Genomic DNA, 16,062 nt, shown 5'->3' with positions numbered 1-16,062 from the left:
CCCACCGTCCTCCCGCCTTTACTCCCTCATTGCTTTGCTCTTCAACTGACAAAACAGACCCTCCGGCACACTGAGCTGTCTCCTCCAAACTTGTCCAGCTCTTTTGGCGCTTTGCTTTTTTTTTCTTTCTTTCACTCTTTTGCTTCTCGGCCTCTAACCTCAGCTGCAATTTAGACTTTGCTGAGAAACTGTGAACTTTCCAACGGGCACAAAAACAATCACCTATTAAAATGGGATTTGTTCCACATACTGTATTCAAAGGGGTTTAATCACAAATCCCCCAAATTTATGTATTGCTTCCATGAAAGTGTTGAAACATGGTTATCTTAGCACCATAAAATTTCAAAAGCGGGGGAAAAGTCCTGCGTTGATGAACAACTCAAGTAGTTTGGTTGCCAGTTCCAGATGCAAAAATGTTGAACATTATATTGTCTGGTAGAGATTTTCCTCCCCTATTAGTGTTTCTCCAACCGCACTATCTGGTATCCAGTGTATCACAACTATGCTGGCCCTTATTTAAGTCCCTAAAGGAAACTCTTTGAAGATTTGACTCTTCAGTGGTGGGGAGGGAAACCTACATTTTGAGAATGACCATCAGCATGTTATATTCTCCATTTGTGGTTTGCCCTTTTTAGATCTACAAATACTTCTCCTACACCTACAGATTACAAAACAGACTGAAAAGGATCATTTGTGGTAGGTGCATTGCACGCAACAAACTATTTCATCAAATGTCATCATTGTAAATATTTCAGTTTTAGTATTAATCTAAATATGGTACTAAGGTAAAGGAATGGATGTGTGACTCAGCTTTCAAAGTATCATTACCAAGTTTATATGACTATTGTATCTGCTTTTTTGTTTTATTTTAACCAATCAATCACTTATAGTTAGTTGGACATTTAGGTATTCTTATGGAAACACCAGATCAGATCTCTAATGCTTTGTTTTACAAGGTAAAAACACTTTGAGTTCAATGCTGTCAGGGCACTACAGGCCACCACAGTCTCTTCTGAGCTTATGCGAAAAATCATACATCAGGAGTTCGTAGATTTTTGGCACAACTATACTGGGTCTGATGGAGCAGAACCCAGAGGCTTGTCTTTTTTAATTTCACACACCCTTCTATCTGTTCAAGACACGAAGCAGACCACCTCCTTCCATCAGAATGGTGCCCATCCAGTTTCAGTTCTGCCCCGGTGCATCTGCCAATCATGCTGAATTTCTTGTGGTAGCCCAGACCATAACCACTAACTTTAGTTGTTTCAACTTTGGCCCCAGTAATTTTGTGGCACACCAGTGATTTTTTTCTTTTTCTTTTTGATGGAAATGGATGCAACTGGTTCTAGATTAGGCACTTGCACCATGTTGGTGGAAAAAGGCTATACATTACCCCAAATCATGCCTGACTGCTGACAGTTTGCATGACAATTTGCATATATTTTACCATTAGTGCTAAATCTAGCCTTGAGCCCCCTAGCCCTGAGCAGCTTTGTAAAGCATGCTACAGAGGCTTTTATGAAAGTTTTTATGGAACTTTGTTCTTTTACCTTGCAAATAGTACTCATCCACAGACATAAAGATCCTTTGATGTATAAAATCATTGGGGTTAAATAGTGCAGATGAGAGAAGCTTAAAGTAACATGCATTTTCTGATATAGCTGCATTTGTGTCAGTGTAGTCAAAATAAATGAGAAATCTGTCCAGTCACATGAACATACATATAAAACTACTTATGTGCCTGACATATACACAATCACAAGCTCCTCATGTGGCTCTTCACACACTCCAGACGTGTTGATAGGATGCTTAATCCCTGCTGAATATAAAACGTGCATTGTTTTTGATGGGCAATATACTGTAACACCCCCTTCACCCTCCTTCCCAATTTGAAACCCTTTCCCTCCTCACCCAGATCACCCTTTTAAACCTTCCATTCACTAAAGACCTGGATTTCTGATTAGGCAAAAGAAAAGAACACACACACACACACACAGAATGATGGAGTTAAGGTTTTTAGGTGGTCTGGAAAATGCAGAGTGGGCATATTGAAATACAGATAAAAGAAAAAAGGAGAGGAAAGACTGAGCCTTACAGAAACGGTTGGCTAATTAAATCTTTATACCGTCTTTCTGAAGAAAAGCTAATCTGGTGGTGGGTGGGGAGCTGGCCATTTCTGCTTTTAAAAGAGTTTTCAAAAAGTTTTTCTGTTCTTGTTTCATGCATTCTCTTTCTCAGCCCACCCCTGGTTTTCTTTACTTTGAGTGAAATATTTTTTTTCCTCAGCGTTTGATGGAAGATTGAGATTGAGTTGGACAATGCAGAGCCTCATTACTGGAACGAGGTCTGAGCAAAGATGTCGAGAGAGAAAGGGGAGGGAAGAAAAAAAAGTAAATCACTCAGCAAGGGGGAGGATTTAAAGCAGGGAGAAATGTGAGTTTCAGCTTACATCTGAATGTATGAATACAGTGGGTGGTGGGGTAAGGGGTGGAATAACAAAAAGGAAAGGAAGTGTGCTGTAAAAGAAGCAGTTAGTGGCCAGTCTCATGGAAGGAGGACACACCAAGATTTTACCTTTGTCTCCGTCCCAACTCGATAGAGAAGCAGAGAGTGATGAGAAGGAGGAGGAAAGCCAATGATCTGAGATCAGATGTTTCCCTCCTGATAACAAGCAGCTGTGATGATCACTTCCAGACAGGGACTGTTTTTTTGGGTTGTTTTTTTTTGCAGCAGCAAGGCCATAGGTTGACGTCCACATGCCCTGACCTCAGCCTTCAGATCCTCCAGATTTCCCCTCTCTTGTTCCACCTTCAGCAGGAAAATCTGACTCGGCAAGCCAAGTCAGGAGACTGTGAGGCCCAAATGTCATTTGCTAAATTGGATAATGAAGGCAGAAATATGTTTTGGCACTCTGGTTGTAAACAATGCTGGGATATTTTTAGTGTGGAAGGAGAAACTGTTGTTTTTCAATATGTATGTATCTATCTGTCTGTCTGTCTGTCTGTCTGTCTGTCTTTGCCTACTAAAAGTTGAAGATTGCAATGAAGTGGTGAAGCTGGTGAAGCATTAAACATCTAAACAGCCACATACACTGAATAACGACAACATTAAAACCTCTGACTGCTGATGGTATTAACACAAATCCACTCTTCATAACCACCGCTCTGCAAAAAGTGCTCAAGAACCCTTGACCTGGCTTTGAAACTCCCCAGATCCAGGACACCTCCAGATGTCCCATGTCTGTGCCCTGACAGGTCAGACGGGGTGTAATGGTTGTAATGTTGCGGCTGATATGTTTATTATACCAGCATTCGCCATTAAGTGAATGTTAATGTTTCCTGCAGGATGTCTGATGAGGTAACACGTTAGCCGTATCAGCTTTATACAGCACAGCGTTGCATCCGTATTGCGGTGGCTGTAATGGACCAAGAAACACAGCATTTACTGCCAGCAAGTGCACAAATATTAACACTGCAAATGTTTAAGAATATCTGGCTCATGAACGAGGAAGGAAATGTATTCAAGAAGTCCGTTAAACTTTGATAATACACTGTGCTTATGGATGTTTATAGTTTTAAGCCTCTTTAAGTTTGATATAAAACGAATTTCTGTTCTGTTTGGACTTAACTGGATGAAAGTGAGCTCATTAAAAGACTCAAATAACCAAAATTAAGAAGGGAAGCAAGAACAGGTAGAGTGTAAGGGAATGCAAGGAAAGGAACGAGTTAAGTCCATTTCCTGAGTATAAATTAAAAGCGTCTTGTAATCACATTGCAGGAATGCAGTCGGTGTACACTGTTAAACACTCCCTAAGCCCTGGCTCCACTTCACTCTCTCAGCACTACGCACAAAAGAGCCTTTGTTCTCTGTGCTCTTGAAAAGCAATGCTCAGTCACTCCCTCCTCCTCTACCCACCCCCCATCCCCTTCTCTGCGCACTCGTGCTGGTTCTGTCATTCCCTCTTCACACTCCTTTTCTTTTGCTATCTGTTTCTTTCATTCACAGACTTGTTTTTGGCCTTCTATCTTTCCAGCCACGCTCTAGCCTCCTCAATATCTGCACTCGTGTATAGCAAAGGAGCAAAAGAGAGGCAGCATATATGAGCGTAATCCTCATACAAATGCACAACTCAAATAATAATAATCATCACAGCCCTGGGTGATTCGCAGCCTTAGCAGGAGCAAATCCACAATGCCCTCGATCTTACCAAAAAATTAGATTTTTCAAAATGCACTTCCCTCAAGATTTGCTCTGGCCCCACAGACAGCTTTTTCTGGTTAACCACACATTTACGGTAAGAAACTGAAATGTACTGTGGAAATCGGGTGGAGGATGGATGGGCACGGTCTCTTTCTCTTTCTCTTTTCAAAGCCCCTAGAATCTGGCTGAAAACATTTAGAAACCAGATATATGCTAACACACATTGCCAACCAATTACAGCACACACACACACACACACACACACTTGGCAGAATGGGAGATCTTGGGCGTGGAAACTGTTATTTTGTTTAGCAACCAGGTCATATGTGACAAGCTTATACAATCTCCTTGTTGAAACATGTTTCCTTGGCTGAAACCCTCACAAACTCCTCCCTTAAACCTCGCGGCCGTCTCCTGTTGATTGATTTTTCTATTATGTCAAAATAAAGGAAGCGTACACAGGCATGTTTCGGCACTGAAACACCTTTGTCATGGGCTGAGTTATCTCTTCTTTAAAAGAGCAACGCCCTCACCAGCTTTAACTGTCTCGGGGCTATAAACTGTAACACCGATGGCAGAATTACTCAGGCCTACTTTTTGAGTTAATTGGCTACACGAAAGAAAAAGAGAGCTAATTTTCTGGGAATGGTCTTTTACCTACTTGAAAGTTATGCTAGAGAAATTAGTTTATCGGTTGTGTTCACTAAACACTCTTTTACAGGAGGTGTCTGATTGCAGCTTAACAACTTCAGATTTGTTAAACATGTTAAACATGCCCGCTTGGAATTATATATAATTACGATTTTCAAATTTTTTTCTTTTTTAGTTTGGATTTGCTCTAACGTAGTAAAATCTATAAGCATTAGCATGTCTGGCTAACCAGCTTTTGACCTGTACTAGTAAGCTAACCCACTGTTGCCAGCCAGGGCACTTCACATTTTATTACACTGTGACAATGTTATGTTAAAAAATAAAGAAAGATAAATTAAAAAAAAAGTCCCACTTAGAGCCATCACATCCACTTTGTAGTTGTTCTGTTAGCTGTGTCAAGCTAGTAATGTTAGCCTTGATGCTATGTTCCACAGCACAATAATACCACAGTTAATTCATTAGTGTTTATCAGCTCAAATCTGCTCATTAAACAGTTTATTAGTTTATAATAATGTTAATTTCTTTAATTGTACACCTAGGTTTGTGTATGTGACAGCTCACTTGTCTTGTCAGTTGTAGACTGTGATTTACCTTTTGGTCTTAAGCTAATTCGCTGCCTTGAGTCATGAGTTGCAAGGCCTAGAGACCTGTCAGCGACTATTTGGCAAACACCAGTTCTGAGGTAAAACAAAAATCTATATTTCACAACTGGTTGGCGATTGTCACTGTGAGTCACTAGCATGCAATTGCTCGCAAAGAGGTACTGAAAACCCTCCTGGTGATTGCTTCGGTTGCTAGAAGACTACCATAGTCACAGTAGTTTGCTGTAGTTACTCACAGAGGTGGGACCAAGTCATTGTTTTGCAAGTCTCAAGTAAGTCTCAAGTCTTTATCCTCAAGTCTCAAGTCAAGTCTCAAGTAATGTCAGGCAAGTCAGAGTCGAGTCTCAAGTCACTGGTGTAAAAGTCCGAGTCAAGTCACAAGTCTGAAACTTTGAATTTCAAGTCCTTTCGAGTCTTTAAAAAAAACAAAACGAAAAAATAATGTTGCAGTTATGCTAAATGTAAATATTAGACCATGTAATTTTAAAATCAGTTTTTCTCAACACATGACAAAATAGTGAACTTAGAAAATATACACAAATTGTGAAATTGCACCTCTTTAAAATGCAGCTCAATTAAACCTAGCTCCAAGAATAATTTTCACCGACAGTTCTGAGATAAGCTGCATGTTATTCTTGGATGCGCTTGTAGGACCAGCTTTAAAATCGCATGACAAAAATATCATACACATTAAAAAAAACTGTATCACCAACGTAGCCTGGACAACATTTGCTAGTTAGATGAAGTCAGCTATCTCATCGTAGCATATTTATATGCATATTTATAATTACACGGTTCTTGGAGTGAGTGCATACACTCATGAAGTTTAGTAACTTCCGGTCACTGCAACAAGCCCAGGTACAGTTTACCGACGGATGGGTGCAGGACCTTGAAATGCACCGTGTAGAACGAAAGACCATCGTACGTATCATAAGTTTACCAGTCTCACAAATCGTCGTCATAAATACACATTCCTTAACCGTTTATTAATAGGACCTTTGAGCTCAACGGTAATTAATTAGCAGTGGAAATAATTTCTGGTTCATTACAGAAATGTAGCAGTGACAATAAGACTGTATGCTGTAATCGTACTGGGCAATTAGTGATACAAACCTGTTTTATCCTGTGAATAAAAGTATATGTTTTTGTCAATGTACCATAATAACAGAAGCGAAACGCAATATTGTGTCAGGACAATTCACTATTTATGCACAATAAACAAAGGAGCATAGCGCGACAATTTCTGTTCAGCGCCAGACTTGCTTGTAACCTATATCACCAATTATGTTATGAAAATGACGTATTAACTACAACAGCAGACTGACCTTCGTGTAAATGCTTGGAGCAGACTAACCTGTGAGCTGGAGTGTTCTGGGACGTTATATTTGGTCTTTGAATGGCTGCAATCCAGGCCATCCGTCGCGTCTTTGTTACTTCAGAAACATGGCTCGAACAATTTCTCTTCAACGACGTAATCCGATAACAACCGATCTCTTTACCCGTCGGCTTCCCGTGGCTGTCATGCGACCGGCTATTGCAGTTAATAATACAACAGCTTCTTGACATTTTTGTGTTTCTTTTTATCGCTGTGTAACTGATTTCAATTAAAAGCCTGCGTGCGCTAGTACCGCTTGCCACGAGTTCCCAGAATCCTTTGCGGTTTTACCCCTGAATGACGTCACATTTTCAATCTCTATATAATATGCATGTTAAATTTTATATTTGGGGTAAAATATCAAGTCTTTTCAAGTAAACCGGTTCAAGTCCAATTCAAGTCCCAAGTCATTGGTGTAAAAGTCCAAGTCAAGTCACAAGTCTTACAACATTTTTTCAAGTCAAGTCTAAAGTCATAAAATTAATGACTCGAGTCTGACTCGAGTCCAAGTCATGTGACTCGAGTCCACACCTCTGGTTACTCATAGTTCATATTAAAGATGCTAATTTGCCTGCAAACACCTGCAAACTCCTCGCTAAGTGGTGGTGAAACTTCAAAGTACAAGTTGTGCCTTTTGAAATGTGTTGGTCACTGTGGTAAGGCCCAAGTTTTACTTTGAAAGCAGATGTTTTCACGTTGTAACATACTTTTCACAGGTTCACTATAGCTTTAAGAGTAAATGAATGCTGTCTTCAGACAAGTCAGCGTCTTTCACGCAAACCACGGGTGACCACGGCAACCATCTAGTAACCAACGTATAATCGCATGGAGATTTTTCGTGCAGCATCCCCCTTGTCCTCTCGCCAACCAGTCGAGGGGTTACTGGGGGTTGCGGGAATACTAATTTTTCCCCAGAGACCAGACTGTGACCGGTGTTGGTGCTGAAAAGTGGAACAAGCCTGATGTCAAGAAAAAAAAAGGAAAAAAACATCTGTTAAAGTCTATCTAGTTTTGTTTTGATGCTTCTCTTATCTCTTTATATGATGTGAAATTTGTTAGAACAGCATAACTGTAAGAGAATGACACTAAAAGCATTGTTCACACATCTGAGGTGTGAGCGTCGGCAACCCCGCTTCAGTTTCTCACGTGTGGCCATCATTTTCTTTCCGTTAAGGGTTTGAAGTCTTAAAACGGAACACTGACACATTTTTGATTGAGTTATAGATCGAAAATTAATTTGCCACCAACAGCTGACATTCCTACTAAAGAAAAATGTATCTAGAAACTACAACCTAAATATTTTTAAATTACTCTGTGGAAAATCGTCACCAGTATTTGTAGTATTTTTAAATAATGTATCTAAAACATGATAAATTGGGTGTTATGAAGCCAGTAATGAGCTAATGAATGCAGTCTGTATATACCAACAATCTCTTTCACTTGTCTGCTAGCACTTTTCTGAATTCTGAATCTTTCATGTCCTAATTGTAGGAGATTAAGCTTCAGTTACTTCTTCATGAGCTGTGCAAATAAAGAGTATGACACAATTTTGGCAACAGAAGAAGATACCTGTGTTTGCTGATTGTGGTCAGAGAAATTTCTATGAAGAGAATAATAACTCAGACACACCCAACTGCATGTGTTGTTTTTATCCTGTTCAAGCACAGTGCACATCATGCTACTCGTGCAACATGTGACTGCATGTAATTAAAAACGTTTTCTTTGAGGTAAACGGGCTTGCGGTAAATGAGGTGATTACTCCACTTGAACTCACTTGAACTACTTGAGGCAGCTGCAGAGTTAGACGACCCTGTGTTCTGACCCTTCTAGAAAAGGCAGTTTTATTGTACGCTTTCTCAAATCCTATCCTGCGATCACGTGATCATGTCCTTTCTTGTGAGCTGCAGCTTGTCTGGTCCTGCCTGACTGCAACCCTGCCAAACTGCGAGGACCCGAGGCATGAAGTGCAATCACGTCCATCAACTCTTATCAAACCTGTCATAGGGTGTCTGATGCAAGGGTGCCTTGCACAATCACCTCCCGACAGAGGAGTAGAAAGGCTAAGCTCTGATTTTATGTCGTTATTATTAGGTTGAAATATATGTTTACAGCTTTTATTCTTATTAATCTTCACCACAGACATATTAGGAGCCACACTCTCTCATTTTCACTCACAGCTTACACCTGTTTACCAGTTTAAATTGTATTACTTACATATAATACAATATAAATATGACTCTTTATACACAAATATACTTTTCCATCATGTTTATCAGAAGAAGAAGCCTGTAAAACTGCTTATCCATAGTTACTGTAAACATTTGTGACTAAAAAAGAAACACTAAATCAAAAATATAGTTGAAAAAAGTCATTTGGGGCAAGTTATAGCTGTGTTTAAAAGCATAGACTTCATTGTCCAATGGATTGATTCATAAGAGGAAAATCTCTTTGTTATTTAGCTAAATTGGATTTCATTCAAAGTGTTTGTAATGCTGTTTTTATCTTGGTTTTGTGATATGGTTTAATGCTCCAGCTTAGTCAGGAAATGGAATTTGTGGTTGTGAAGTTGTTTTGTTTACCGGCGTTTCCACGGTCAAGGTTCATCTTTCACTCTCGGGTGTCAAACCAGTGTGACAGAATTATTTCTAAAGTGGTTGGAAAATGGAAATTTCAGCAGCTAGTGTTCCACAACACAAGGGGAACCTCCTGTGAAAGACAACAATCAGGTGCCAGTCGAGGGTTTCAGGATCTAACAAATGCACCTAGTGGCAAATTTGTAATTTTATTAGCAGATGTTATGCTTTGTCATGCAGGATAGTCATACTCATACTAAGAAAGTTGTGAGCAATTCTTCTAATCGCTCTCCTGATAAGGCAAGTAAAACAAGAAAACACGCCCTGCTGGTTGACCTAATTTCTTAAGAAACCCTGATATAAATCATATTTTTGTATGCTGTAATTTACTGCATCCCTATATAATTAAAGCAAAATCAACCAACACAGAAGAGATATGGCTTTTCACTGTCTAATATTCTTAGTATCATTTGGAGGATACAACATTGGCTCCCTGTTAAATTCGGATATTATTTATACATCACTCTGCCCCATCCGCCCCTTTGGGGATAATGGTAAATGTGTTAATTGGGCTAGCAAGCTTGTTACCACTTAACTAGCTAGTTAGTATTTAAGCTTTATTTATTTTATGTTTTTTTAATGGAAAAAAGTGCCAAAGGGAGAGATAAGAAAAAAGAGAACTTTAAAGCCTCAGGCCCAGAAACTACCAGGTGCTAGAGAAAAACATGCATTCTGTGACCAGTTCGGGAGGGTTCTTTGAGGTTGTGAAAGTCACTAGTGTAAAACTGGTCACAAAGAGGTATATGGTGCTGCACGGACACCTTCCCTATGATTGCTTTGTACACTGGTCACTAATGAGTTACTGCGGCCACCAGTAGTTGGAATGGAACGTTGCTGACTTCTCTTTATTCGCAAACTATTTGCCAGCAGTAGTGAAACTGAAAAGTGCAACACACACTGGAAACAGAAGCTGTTCACCTTGAATATAAAAGTTTTGCCTCTGTGCTCCAGCCATCGTGTTTCTAAAGTTCCAGCTTTTACATTAAACTCAAGCAGCCTCCTTTTTTGGGTTGCATTGCACTTCTTCAAGTTTTACTACAACTACTGTAGTAGTTCGTGAGATTTTTCGCATATGTCAGTGTCTTTATTCAACTACAAGTGACTGCAACAAGCAGTTGGCAACCAAAGCAGCATGCTCTATGTCTCTACTTTCATTGATCAACCGCCAGTTACCTCCAGAAACAACTCAACAGCCATTCAGGGAATACACATTTTTCCTTCTTGACTGGAGGTTTATATATTTACTACATATATACAAAGGTTTGCTTTTATTTGCTTTAGGGGTTTAATTCCAAATGCCTTTATTTTTGTATTATTTTTTTTTGAGAAGATGTTATATAAAGATTATTTTACAGTATTACTCACTGAAAAGAAAACAGCAGATCCTAGCAGCATGCAGCAACACGTTTGCCCTTTCTAGCAAATCTGTTTCACTATCTGCAATCACACAATGACACACACACACAGAGCAGTGCACAGGCAAGATTCGCTCCATGTCTCCCAGTCCTGATCCCAGATGCGGGGACCTGTAGCAGCCTGTTTGAAACCAAACCAGCTTTATAGGGTAAGAGAAATAGCTCAGGGTGTACAGGCAGGGCCAGACGTATCCCAACATCAGCCAGACAACTCTAGTGTCTTTAATGGCAACTATACGGATCAGAAGACTGAAAGGAGACACTGATATGAAGTGGCAGCAGGTTCAACTCAAAGTCGCTTCCATTTGCATCATTAGAGACTGGAAAACATGGACGGCTTTATATAATCATATACACATGTAGACACGCACTCCATACATCTTATGTAAAACATTTTATGTATCTGTTCAAATCACTCCAAGTCATCCCATCTGGTCTTAGCACTGTTTGCATCTGCATGTTTACACCAAAGGAAATGATGTCAAGTTGAATTGCATTTGTTTATCTTTTCTGGCGTCATCTCCTGAACTTTACTCCCCCATGCTTTGCTCCCTGTTCCACAGAGAGAGTTCATTTTTTGAGACACACTGGTTTTATATGAAAGAAGCAGATGAGCACATCATCAGCCTTTACTTGGGCAGATCATGTTCTCTTACACTAGCTACTTTGGATTTTAAAAAATAGCTTAGTCTGAAGGTAAGTGAAAATTAGCACTATAATTATAATATAGAGTTGAGATATGAATCAGTAGTTAACTGTATTAAGTTGCAAAAGAAGTAGAAAAAGTTGCAAAGTAGCAGGTTAAGTGAGAAACTAAACAGTTGCAGCTGGTTATAATAAAATAGCTGCTGTTCCCGAACATTTTTGGATTTGAACCCTTCACAATTAAGGATGTACTCCCTTTTACATATTTTTAAAGCTTTTTAGTGACCTAATATAAAAAAGGGTTGTTTATTAACCTTTGTGTTTCCTATTTTATTGTCTTGGGTCTTTTGAAATTGATTAAAAATTCCATTTTGTGCCCAAAGTAAGTTTCTCTCAGAATAATACAGTGAATTTATTTTAAATTACTTCTATAAGATGTATCACGGTCCACAGAAAAAATGCAACATTTACTGTGGCTAAACTCAAATAATCTCTGAGCTTCATCAGGTAATACACAGAGTCAGTTGCCCATGCTTTAGAGTGAGTCTGACCATGCCTTTCTGTGCTGTCCTGTCCAACTCTTATTTCTTGCTGCGGCAGTCAAAAACATGCTGAAAGAATAAAGGATGACTCTTATTGACCAATCACTATCGGTGTTCACACTATGAGTCTCTTAGTTGATGATTTATTCAGTTGCGGCCACATGTGTTGGGTGTCAAAGGAAGCTAAAAATAAAATATATTTCCTAAAATATCAATTGCTAAGCAGCAGATGCAATTTGGCCAACACCTACAAAAGTAAACATCAAAATAAAAGTGCATACTAGTCTTTGGAAAGGGAAAAAAAAAACCATGTAAACAATTTTAATCATAGCCTTGCTCTCTGGGTCCGAAACTATCTCCCAGTGACTGCTTGAATGGAGTTGCTTACTCTGTAAATACAAGGGTACAGCAAATGTGAGTGATACACTGTGTCTTTTCATAAATAAATACACCCTGCATGCCTGTAACCATGTGTTAAAAGTGACTTATGTGCATTAGGTTGCATGTTGAAATGAGCCCACATGCAGAACAGTAGAACTCAAGATGTGCTCCAGGAAATACGGGTGAAGGGGGAGACACGAGGACACATATAAAGGGTAATGCTTCTATGTACCCCTGTGTACATCATTGACTCTCAGCATGACCACTGAACCCCCAGGGTAAGGGGTCAAAGGCTATGGGGCAAAGGGGTCATGACTGCTCTCCCCTCTCTTCCCCTTGAGGGACAGACATAACATAAAACGTCTCTGTTCATAATGGGGATTCTCTGTACTCATGCTACTGCACTTTGCTGTAACGTGCTGGCTAGTGGCACAAAGCTGACTGCTTATGGAGAATGTGAGGCTGCGAGATGTGTTTCTAACCGTGTGTGTGTGTGTGTGTGTGTGTGTGTGTGTGTGTGTGTGTGTGTGTGTGAGTCCCTAATGACAGATAATAGCAGTTTTGAGTTTGGCAGTGTGTTTGTGAGTGATTACACCTCTGTGTGTTTGTTTGGGTGTGTATGTGTGTGTGTGTGAGGGAGGGAGAGCGATGGAAAGAGAGAAGTTTGTAGTGTGATAAAGTGACTGTCTAATTGCAGAGAGCCTCACTGTGTGGCATGTGAGATTGTTCTTCCCCTGTGGCCTGAGGTCTCCTGCAGTGAGGGTGTATGTGCATGAGCGCATGTGCGTGTATATGTGACTGCACATGTTTTGTGTGTGCCTAACTGCGATGAATTTCAACTGCCTGCTTCAAGTCTTGGCAGGTTGCCTGAGCACCAGGGACCAAGTCAACTATATTTCATGCTCATTCAGAAAAAGGGAAAAAAAGAAAAAGAAAGAAAGAAAAAATGCCATACATTTTACCCTAAAGTGATTCTCTCAGTGCTTTAGTCCATTCCAGCTGTTTTGTGTGTATATGTGTGAATGACTGTGTTTGAAGGAAATGGAGAAAACTGAAAAGGCTCCAGACTAACTGTTCCACAATGGCCCGCATTGTTCTAGTGCTATAATCAGAGCGGACATGGAACTTGGCCTGGAGACCAAGAGGTCTCTGCAGCCCACGACACAGCTGCTGGAACCCAGATTCACACCAAATCCCGGACTGGAGAGTGAACACAGGGGGGTGTAGGTGGTGAGAAACATTGGCTTGTGTTTTTATTCTAAGATCTAATCCTTGTCGTTGTTGTCTGCGTGTTTGCGTGGGGGTCCAGATATAGTAGTCATATTGCCTTTATTGCAGAGGTTTTTATATGCCTGTCAACTCAATAAAAACAGTGTTTAAGTGCTAGCTGCTTCCGTGTACGGAGATTTCCTCTGAGTTCTTGAAAATTCAAACACTTAAAAACAATGAAAACAGTACTTGAGGAAATACACATATTCGGTCCTTTTAAGCAGCCTCAAAGTTTTTCTGGAAATAGTAACAAGATGTAATCTAGTGATTAGTGTCCAAGCACAAAGGTAAATTGACTCAAAAAATAACTCGGATCAAAATTGTCACAAAATTTTATCTGTTCATTGAGACAAACTGTAATGGTTCCAGTTGATCAGAATTACAACTTCCACTTTAAGGCGTAAGCTGGGCTGGCATTAGTCACTAATGAGTCAGTTCAGAGATATAGTTCTTTTTTTTATCGTGACAAAAGCCTTTAAGTTCAAGATAAGAAGTAGATGAGAAGATTGATACCACTAGAGCTCCAACATGGTTGGTTTAGCTTTGCATTCAGAGAGGCAGAGGAGTATACCTGACATAACAGTGGCCAAAGTTGAAAAACCTCCACTAGTGATTGCTTTCTATCCTTATTTGTTAGTAAAGATGCCATTTTTATGAATTTTTGATAAAAGCTGTTTTATTCAGTGTCATTCTGTGTTTCTATTCCCCTTCATGTCTGGCAGGAAACGTCATTGTGACATCAGGATGGAAATTGTTTTTCTGGTTATTAATAGGTGAAACAAAACAAGTGCAGTTGCTGGTAAGCAGATTTGTGAAGTTTGGAGAGAGCCAGCTCCTTCAATAGCTGTTTATCGGTGAGGCTGTATTGCTTACCTGCTCTAGCTCGGTTTCTGTTGAATTATTCCACTAATACAAACAAATCTGCATTTTGTCTTCATGCCCTTTGTAATGCTAAACTTCTTTTCCCTGCAGCCATCGCTCTTCACCACAAATGAAAGGTTAAATGCATGCAAATGGCCGAGGTTTATACATATATGCTGAAACAAAAGTGTTTTTTGCAGAACAGATCATGCTTCCACGCTCAGCACCAGCCCCCACATCAAGCTGTCTGCAAACGCTCTAAAATGTCATATGATTAGAGGGCAATGCAGTCCCATTCCCTTCTATTCTCCCCTGCCTGTGTTTACATGTTGATGTAAACATCTGCACTTTTCCAACTGTTCATTTGATATTGCTTGAGCATCTGAAACCTTAAAGGACTCAAACAGTTAAATTGTCATGCTTCTTTCACCACAGCTATTGCTGTTGTTGTTATTCACTTCGACTTCCTTTATCACTGCTGTTTCCTGTTTTCCTGTGTTAGATTAAAAAAAATGTCAGTGATTAAATTCTGTTTTTCTGCTTGGAGGTGAAATGACCTGGTTCAAAAAGAAAAAAAGTGTCTCCAATCTGCAACATTAATGCACAAAGGAACAAAAACACTGAGTTGATGGTATTTTCAACTTTCTTGCATGATATTATATGCCTGTTTTAAGCAAGCATGACCTATAACTTTCAGTGTATTTGCTGTTGCTCTGTCCATATTACTTAGAACAATATTTGAGCAAGACTGATGAAAGATTGAGCTTTCATCAACTGCACAGAACAGTGTGAAAGAAACTGTGACTTTAATGACACCTCAATGCCGCTTCACCCTGTGCTTTTTTTTTTGTTAGAATTCAGAAGGGCCTCCCTCGAAACAGCATTTTAAAGTAAGTCTAAAGTATAAGTCAATTTGCCGCAGCGGAGCACCAAAAACAGAGCAGTAACTAATAAGCCAGTGGTGCAGCACACAGGGAGCTGGTACTCAAAGTTTTATATGATTAGACCACAAGTTCTCTGAGCAGAGTTGTCTAATAAGAGGCTTATAATTGGCCGGCAGTCTACCAGTGGTCCAACCACCTTAATGATACAGCTTTCTGTCTCTCACTCCTTTCTTTTATGGAGGCTTGGGTGCCATGGTGCTGCTTGATGTTTAATGTGAGTTAGTTTCTGGGGCTTGTTTATGTGAGGTGTGAGATTTATTCCTGTGCACACTGTGGTTTGGTTTTCTTGCAAGTTTGCTTTAGCTCTTTTATGTTTTGTGTTGTAACAATAGAGGTGTTTTAGAAATAAAATTCTTTCTCCCCCACCACCATTGCAGCTGTGAGAAGGGAGAATTGAATTAAGGCCCCGTGCTGGTGAGTCAGTATTTCCACAGAGCTGCTGCTGGCCCTTCTGGATCCGAGTAGACCTGGCCACGAGCCGTTCATCAGCTAGCCAGGTCGAGCTGGTGGATGAACCGTCACGCACTGTGTGCGCTTATTCGCT

The sequence above is a fragment of the Aulonocara stuartgranti genome, assembly GCF_965226115.1.
Source record: "Aulonocara stuartgranti genome assembly, chromosome: 19".
Taxonomy (NCBI): domain Eukaryota; kingdom Metazoa; phylum Chordata; class Actinopteri; order Cichliformes; family Cichlidae; genus Aulonocara; species Aulonocara stuartgranti.
This window is presented reverse-complemented; position numbering follows the sequence as displayed.